Raw genomic sequence first — 6891 nt, forward strand, 5'->3', positions numbered from 1 at the left:
CTCCAGACCATGCTTTGAGAAATGCTAAATGAGATACTACTCATGAGAAGACGCAGCCCTAGATCTTGAACATAATACATTTTTACCTTAAAGTCAATTTCAGTTTTAATTTGACAGGCGCCACCAGTTGTACTGTGGTTGGATTCGCTGGCCGAGGGCAGGTATCATAGGGCTGGGACAAAACGTTCTTTACATGGTCCATGGGTGGGGGCCCCTTCTTGCTACTTCACACCTCTTGTGTCAAACACTTGTGGGGACACCCGAAGCATCCCTAGCACTTTCATTCCATGCGTTCTTTTCTAAGGAGAGAAAGGTCATTTGAAGAGTAGATCACTTGCCTTCCTTAACTAGAATCCCAGAGGAGACCCAGAAAGTATTTTTAAGAATGTGGCACTCTGCCCAGCCCAGAGGTGCTCTCCCAGCTGGGGCCTGGACAAGGTTTGACCATCTGGGCCAGATGCAGAATGGGTTTCTGAAATCCGATATTAGAGCACTTGTGACTGAGATCTACCCAATCATGTGTCAGGAATGCCCAGTTCCATCCCTGTGAAGAGTGGCAGTGTTTAGTGAGAAAACACAGCTCTGAAAATTGAGACATTCCATGTATTTATCTATATTCATTAAAACTGTAACAAAACTCCAGGAAACACAGACACTTCCTGTCATCGACGCTTCACCTATTTCCTGTGTTTATTTAATATAAATGCCATGGATGCTACTCCACAAGGACGCACCGTGTAACAGCATCCGCCAGGCCACTGTCCCTTTTCTTCTCGTCCTGCCTGGTGCGAAGCAGTGGGAGGAGAGGTGTGGGGGTGGCAAATTAAACAAAACCTTTAAAAATAAGATTCTGGCTGGGCCTTCCACTGCGCAGATTACCAAGTGGATAGGCATTTCATTTTGCTAAATGAAAGGGCTAGTTTATATCTCCCCTGGATCACTCTCTAACCTTACTGCAGTGGAAACATTCTCGGAAAGAAAGCCTTTCTTGTTTGTTTGCCCTTTATGTTGCCACTGGTCATCCCACTCGTAGAACTTGGGCAGCGACCTGCTGCTTCTGCTTGGGGACCAGGCTGGCCAGCAAGCGCCTCGAGTCGGAAGCCCTCAGTATTGCCATGTTTGAATCTAGACCGCATTCCAAGCCCATCCTTTGCGGATGGAAATGGTTCATTTCACTGGCTCCGCTAGGCAGGGAATCACATCTGACCCAAACTGTTGAAATTCCATAGACTGGTCCTTCGTTTGTTTCGAGTTTTGTTTTTGCTGGTAAGCATCTAGCAGTTTTCTTTTGAAGGGAAGCCATGAAAAGATGGCTCCCCCAAGAACCACAGGGAGTCCCCTGTAACGAGTCCATCCCTTTACAATCAAACCTCACGGTTTCCTTCTCGTGAAATAAAGGTTGGCAGTGGGGCGTGGCCCATGTCTGCCCCTCTTGAGATCTGACAAGGCCTGGGTGCTGGCTCCCCACTTTCTCACTTTCTTCCTTCTGCTGACAGCAGCCGTGTGGCAGAAATGGACCAACCCTGGGAAGACATCCCAATTCTCTGTATCTACATCCCAATTCTGTGTCTACCCACGTGGCTGTTGGCAGGTTTCTGTGCTGTTCCGAGCTGCCTTTCCCCAACGGGCAAAAGAGGCACGAATAAGACTGCAAAGGAGTGGGTTGGGTCAGCTAAGGTATGTACTAGAGACCAAAGGGATGGGTCTTTCTTTTCGTTTGTCTTTTTTCCATGACGAGGGAAAAGATTCAGGGATAGGAGGAAAGCGTGGTTGTTCAATGGGCACTTGGAAGATTGTTTTCATTAGTGGAATTTGAGGTGTCCTCAGTCTGACCCACGACCATAGTGACGCTTCCAGTTGTCTATCTGCTGAGATCTGCCTATCTCAATCTGAGGGCATGGCACAGAGCCCCAGAGCGGGCCTTGCACTCAGCCTCTTTGGTGACAGTAATGATGAACCATTTTCTGCATAGAGGAATAGAGAAACGGTTCTCGCTAAAGTGATCGAATTTCACAGGAACATTCTTTGTGCATATTTTGAATGCACATGAAAAGTAAATTTAAAATCGTCATTTTAGAGTTCCATAGATGGGACCTTTTCAGGGTCTGTAATACCTCTGAAATTATATGAATAATTATGTATGCCGCACATGAAGTTTCCAAAGAGAGCCTCCATAGCTGCACTTCCAATAAAAATATAATGAGTCGTATATCCAATTTAAATTTTTCTAGTAGCCACACTAAAAAAGTAATTGATTCTAATAACCTATTTTATTTAATCCAATATATCCAAAATACCACTTGAACATGTTTGAACGTTTATTTGAAAATATTATCCTTGAGTATTATCGTTTAGTTCATGTAAAAATTGTTAATGATATAGTGTACAGTCTTTTCTTTCTTTATCTAAATTTATATTCTAGGGCGCATCTCGACTCAGACTTGCCCTATTCCAGGTGCTCGATGGCCGCATGCGGCTACCGGCCTTCGTATTGGACAGCGCGTGTCTCTAGGTTTTTTTCAGATTGTCACTTCCCATTGATAACCTGCAGTGTCACGACATAACAACAAGAAGTAAGCATTGAAAACTCCAAAACCAAGTTCTTGGTAGTCCCAGTAACGATTCGAAAGTCTCCTTATGAGCTCAAAAGGACTTGTAGATTCATTCTTTCATCAGAGCCTCATGACAAACCATGACACAGACGAGGCAGATGTCATTTCTTCATATTATAGCTGAGAAAACTAAGGATTAAAAATACTAAACATTGGCCCCAAGTCAAACAGCTAGAGGTTGAGGAGTTAGAAACTTGAACTGAACTTTGGGACTCTGAGCTCCCAGATGTAGCTAAGACAGAGGCGCTGCCTCCCCCTGTCTTCACACTGCTGTGGACTCTTGTTGACATTGCCCACCAAATTATAAGGTCCAAGAGGACAGAAGCTGATAGGCCTCCTGTCTCTGTACTAAGCATATGGTTCCTACCTGATGAATGAAAACTCAACTGAATCAAAAGGGCGAGCCACACTAGACACCCTCATAGTCATTGCCCAAATCATCCCACCTTTGAAAGCTTTTGGCGAAGTCAAAACCAAAAAAACCACCTACACGCCAAGATCCTGATTGCTTTTGTTGACCCTTTGACGCCCCCTCATTTCCCAACACACAAAATATATTTTAGTGTGTTCTTTTCTGGGCAAAAAAAACCATCGTGGCTGTTTTAATGCCTACTTTGCACTTTTTAATGGAAATTTTTATCTCCCGTGGAAAATGCACCTTGAAAGCAGATTCAGTCTGACTTGTGATTTGGATGCCAACCTCCACCCACCCAAGACCACCCGAAGAAGCCCAGGGACCACCCTGTGAAGCCGGTGATGCTTCTGCACAAGGGAAATTCCTCATTGGCCCTACACCTTGCCAGCAATATTGGGTTGCATCATGCAGACCTGCAAGAGCAGCAAAACCCCTGACAAGCAATGTCAGAGGATGGCTGGAAAGCTTGGTGGAGACACAGTCCTCTTCCCAGCCACCCCGGCATAATCTCCAGCTGGCCCCTAGGTGGCTGCTACCCCCTGTCATCATCGGCATTCTCCCCTGAAGCTCTCTTGACTTCCTGTGTGGCGGCCTGGCCTCCATGTCTGGGTTACCATGCCAGGGTTTCATGGAGAGCATGGGCCAGGTGATGAGAGCTGCTACCTTCCCACAGGTGTTAGAAAGTTGGAGCAAGGCAGAGATCCAGGACCAACACTCTCTGCCCCATGTTCTCATCAGCTGTTTCTTGCCAGTTTGCCACTGGGCATCAATGGGGAATTTAGAGCAGGGGATACAAGCAAAAGCTTATTCCAAACTTTTATGAGCTCCTCAAATCTGATTGGCAACCATGGCGTAGCTCAGGACCCCACATGTGCCCCTACGAATGCAAACTGGGGTCCAACTGAGTCCTGTGTTATTTCTGTCATATGAATCTTGTTTTTGTAATGCTTCCCCATGAAAACACCCAAAGTCCACGTTTTGCTTGAAATAATAATTTTTAAAACTTTATTAAATGAACCAACTGAGCTAAGTGCAGTGAGAGATTTAAGATTCATCCAGTTAATCAACAAATTCCTGCTCCTGCATATCAAAGTTCTAGGCGCTAGAGATGCTAAAAGTGCTAGAGATGCTAACGTGATTAAACCAGTCTCTTGTAGAGTTTACAACCTAGCAGTGGGGGGTAGGGTGGGATGGGGAACAAAGGCACAGAAAATTAATAAGGAGACAAATCAATAGACATCATCACTCTAATAGTCATAAATGCTATTAAAACAGGGTATCAGGGCACAGAATCATGTTGGGTTGGGGAAAGAAGGGTGGTCTGAGAAGGCTTTTGGGAAGAGGTGACATTAAGGTTGTGTGATGAATGATAAGAAGCAGCCACGTGAAAGCCTGTGGAAGAGTGTGTTGAACAGAAGCAACAGTTGAGGCAGGAATGAGCTTCGAGTGTTGGAAATGGCCAATGTGGCCGGAGCATAGTGACCAAGGGGAGAGTAGTGAAGCATGATGGTGGAGGGTGGGCATTAGGACCCAGAGGAAAGCAAGAGTTCTGGTGGCTGCCCTGAAAGACCTGTCAGTCTAGAGAAGGGACAGGGACAGAATACCTAAAACCCAAGTCAGAGAGAGTTAAGTTTTACAGCAGAATTTAAACTAAAGGCTGAGACCACCACAAGTGAGAAAAAGTCTTTCCAATTAAGGAGATGGGAGGATTTGGTAAAGCTACAGTGCCGGCTAAGCCTGAGGCCTCGGGTAGAACACACCTTGAGTCAGGTCTTCAGTAACCTTGAATTTCTCAGCCATCTCATGGGATGACTCTGATGCCACATAGCTGTTCTCAGTTTCCCCATCCCCGTGGAGAGCACGATCCATTTCTCCTTGAGCCTTATGCTCTGGCCATGGAGTATACAGCCAACCTTCCTGTGGGAACAGTACGCTTGAGGCAGAGAGACATCTGATTTCTTGGACGGGCCGTTCAGAAGATGCTGGAAACCACAGAGGGGAAGGCCTGATTTCCTGGTTAGATACTAAGAGATACATCCTGGATGGAGCCACCTTGGCAAAGCTGCAAAGCCCCTCCTGATTTGTGAGGATCGGAGCGGTTCAGAACTGCACGGGACCACGCCCACCACCCAGTCCAGCACCTCTGGACTCTAACTGCTATCCAGAGACAGCAGCATCAGTATCACGGGAGCGCATTAGAAATGCTGTCTCCAGCCTCGTAATCTCAGGAACCACAACCTGCATCTTCACAAGATCACCAGGTGGTTCACGTGTATATTTTATTTTGAGAAACACTATTCTAGAGATTCTTAACATTCAATGAGCAACAGACTCACCAATGCAGTTTTTAAAAAAATACTATATAAATTGCCTGGGCCCCACCCTGGGCAATCATAAAGTATTTCAATTGGTCTGGGGTGAGTCCTGACAGTGTTTATGTTATAGACTTTTTTTAAGGTCCCTACATGGCCAGGGTGGCTGGGTTGAGAATCTTTGATGTAATCCAAAGTCCTTATTTTATGGATGTGAAGCTCAGGCTCGATAAATTAGGGAGATATGTAGCCTGTTAAAATGCAGACATCTTGTTAAAAAGTAGACTCGGTGGGGCTTGCATTTCTAACAAACTCCCAGGTGAGGTCGACACTGGTCCTTGGACCATACTGTGCAGTATAACATATAATTTTATATGTCCAGCATAATGGTTAATTTTATACGTCCACTTGGCTGGGCCATGGGGTGCCCAGATATTTGGTAAAACATTATTCCAGGTGCGAGGGAGGTTTTGGATGGGGTAACATTTAAAGTGGCGGACTTCGAGTCAGCGGATGGCTCTCCATAATGCAGGTGCGCCTTATCCAATCAGTCGAAGGCCTTAATAAAACAAAGACCAGCCTCCCCCAAGCAAGAGCGAATTCTCCAGCAGACTGCCTTTATACTCAACCTGGGACATTGGCTCTCCTAGGTCTCCTGGGATTTTCCAGATTTTGGACTTGCCAGCCTTCATAATCACGTGAGCAAATTTCTTATATTAAATTTTATAGAAGTTGTTTGTAATATATTCCCATATAAATATTATATAAGATTTATATAAATATTATATAAAATTTTATAAATCTCATATAATATTTGAGATATATAGCTGCATCTTGTAAAATAAGATGTATTTACACTTTATTTTAACTCACATAAATCTTATAATAATCCCTTACAATAATCTTATAATAAATAAACAAATATATCCTATTTGTCCTATTTCTCTGCATTGACTAATAGAGCAGGGTTTGCAGAGTGCTCTGCTGAAGTTCCAGTTCCAGCCACGATGGAGAATCCCCATGAACCATTACCTGTCTTCCCCGGAGTCAACCCAATTAAGGCAGGAAACCCGAAATCCAGGAACAAAAGGAAATGCTATGAGAAATTTGGAAGTACAACTGTGTGCATTGGGCGAGGGAGCATGGTTGCATCCTGGGGCAGGAGCAGCAGCTGGCGCCACTCCAGGAGGATAAGACAGAAAATATAAAATGGGGGTGTCTCCTCTGGGCTTGCCCCTTTTCTCTCCTTGCTCAACAGAACATAGGAAAATAAAACAAAAATAGAGAGAAATACAAGGTATAAAACACAAAGTATCATGAGATTAAATAACATAAGTGGGCTCCATGGCTAAATAGATATAGATGAAGAATGAACTAGTGAGTTGGAATATTAGATTGAGGAACTCTCCAGAAAGAAAGTAAGGTAAGATTCAGAAATAGGAACTATGAAAGAAAAGTTAAGAAATTTGAAGTACCAGCATCCAGACAATAAGAATCAGAGAATAGAAAAAAATATAAATGGAAAGAAGGAAGTATTCAAAGAGTTCATGGA

The sequence above is a fragment of the Pteropus vampyrus genome, unplaced genomic scaffold, assembly GCF_000151845.1.
Source record: "Pteropus vampyrus isolate Shadow unplaced genomic scaffold, Pvam_2.0 Scaffold114, whole genome shotgun sequence".
NCBI lineage: Eukaryota > Metazoa > Chordata > Mammalia > Chiroptera > Pteropodidae > Pteropus > Pteropus vampyrus.